Source organism: Notothenia coriiceps, unplaced genomic scaffold (genome assembly GCF_000735185.1).
Source record: "Notothenia coriiceps isolate Sejong01 unplaced genomic scaffold, NC01 NC01_scaffold00030148, whole genome shotgun sequence".
NCBI classification, from domain to species: Eukaryota; Metazoa; Chordata; class Actinopteri; order Perciformes; family Nototheniidae; genus Notothenia; species Notothenia coriiceps.
Window position 1 is genome coordinate 1 of NW_011362849.1, and position 2,449 is coordinate 2,449.

Sequence of the window (2,449 nt, forward strand, 5' to 3'; positions counted from 1 at the left end):
ATGAGCTAGAGCTGACCCCTGCAAAGGCGAGGCACAAGCGTCATGTTACTATGCTGTTGCCATGCTGTTGCTATGCTGTTGCCATGCCACAGCAACCTCTCATTCCCCTGATAGGTGGAGAGTTGACCATACAGGTGGAGTGCACCTCTGTGACATCATAGAGGTGCAAATCAGAATCCACATGTATCAAATCCGTTGCAGCCCTGTTTTTAGAGATTTGGGTATGGAGGAAAAGAGAGAGGGTTGTATTTTCTGACACTTGGTGAGTTCCCTGACACACCGGGGACACATATTCATGTATAAAAGACGTACAAAAGTGCATTTTGCATGATAGGTCCCCTTTAAGTACAGTAACAAAGTATTTGTACTTCACTATACTTCCCACCTCTGACATTAGCTTGTAGATGGGTGAAATAATACAAGGTGTTTTATACACAATCAAAAACAAGGTAAATAAAGTGGTATGGTGCAGTTTTCTTTAGAAAAGATACAATATACTTTATTAATCCCAATTTAAGAAAAAAAAACATGTTGTAGCAGCATAACACAAAACAAGGAATAGTACAAAATAACAAATTAGAGTAGGAGTAAACAATTCTAAAATAGAAACATCTCAAAATAGACATTAATAAACCAGCATTAGGGAGTAAGAAAAATATATATACTGTAGATGACCGTGAAGATAAAAAATCTATAAATCTATAAACTGACTGACAGATAAAAACAAACTATTGAAGGGCCAATTTCCTTTGATGTTGTAACTTGTGTGTTCCCTTCAGATATTTGAACACCTACAGATTTTCCTACTCACGCAAACACACAAGGGAAAACGGCAGTTGTTTGGAAAGCATTTCATGATGATGCAACCCAACTAGTATCAATCATGTGACAAGGCTGGAGTGATGATGACACAGCAGGAACGTGTCAGTAGTGCTGGATAAAAGCATTGATAAAACAATGATGCAATACAATGCTAAGGCTCATAAAGATTGTTTAACATTAAGAAATGATGATGTTGTCTTTGCAAAAAATAACACTGAAAAATAATATTTTTTCATTTGAAATACATGATGTTATTATCAGCAATGCATTACTTAAGATTCCCATTCATGTTCGAGAACCAAAAGTGCCCTTTAATTTCTTGTTTGGAGATCCCATGAAGGATGTTGCTGCTTTTGTAAAAACATTTAGATGTCTGTTTAATGTTTTTTTGTTTTAACATACCTACCTGGTTTCTAGCCTGTTTTTATCGCGACATGTTCAGTTCTTATTTCCTGGTTGCAGTAGTTTTCCATTTTTATTCAGGCTTTTTTACTCTGAGATCATGGTGCACGTAGCTCTACTTATTCACAGCAAACATCCTTTACAATGTGGAACATTCTGCATAGAGACTTTTCTCTTAAACATGTGTAGATATTATTATTATGGCCAGTTAATGGAATTTTTTCATTAGCTTGTTTTTATGCACAGGGCCTCACCAATTGTAGTGTAATTTTGCTTCCCTAGTAATATAGTATGATTAACAAGTTTCTATCTTTTTGACAGTTATTTGATGTATCTTAGCCTTTCATACTGCCTGTGAGATCTACTGTAGATCTTAATACATGTCTTTCTTTGCTGCAGGCTGCTGGATGAGCTGCTGCAGAAGGAGAAGGAGTACCAGCAGGTCCTGAAGGCCACACTGCAGCAGAGAGCACACGACCTGGAGATGGTCCGAGTCAGACACAGACCCCCAGGTAAACACGTTGAGATATTATCCTTCTGTTTGTTTTTCTTCCTCTCTAACTCTCTGTTTCCTTACAGACATTTCACCTCCCTCCATATTCCACATCCCAGCGGACCACGGGCCGGACAAGGAGCTCACTGATTGGCTGAAAGAGAAGGGGGCAGACGCTGCCACCATAGATAAGGTTGATGACAAGACTTTTGAACATCTTTCTATGAGCCACAGCCGTCATTTTTAGCATGGTTTTTAACTTGATGGCTTATGTGTTGCAGTTTGTGCTGGAAGAATAGAAACTGACTTACATTTTCAATGACGTTTCCAAAGATGACCTCCACTGTCTACGTCTACGTATCTACTGCCGTCACAACACAACATGAAAGAAAGGAACATCATATCAAACTATTCTTGGCAGCCGATTCTTACTAAAAAAGTAGTGGGAAGAAATGAAAAGCCTTATCAAACATATAAGTCTTTAAAAGGAAATGACGGTATGTGTACAGAATTTTACATGGTCATATGGAATTTAGGGGCGTTCTTCTCAAGTCTACAAGGCTTTAGGCCATCTGAATGTATATACACATGCTTTAGGGATAAGTCATTCCTTTTCGCAGCACAGGTGCACATTTTTGGGATTGCTGCAATATGGAAGGTGTCTAGGTTGAAAACTATCCAGAATTTGCACCATCTAAAAAGAAAAAACACAAAATGTAACACTCATGGTGG

The 2,449-nt window shown here is 38.2% G+C and overlaps 1 long non-coding RNA gene across 1 annotated transcript; it reads left to right on the top strand.

Annotated features, from left to right (window-relative positions):
• Nucleotides 1–1,626: 1,626 nt before the first annotated feature.
• On the top strand, nt 1,627–2,095 carry LOC104959256 (uncharacterized). Its single transcript, XR_799841.1, has 3 exons — nt 1,627–1,736; nt 1,804–1,910; nt 1,999–2,095. It is a non-coding gene; the product is annotated as an uncharacterized lncRNA (long non-coding RNA).
• Nucleotides 2,096–2,449: the final 354 nt, after the last annotated feature.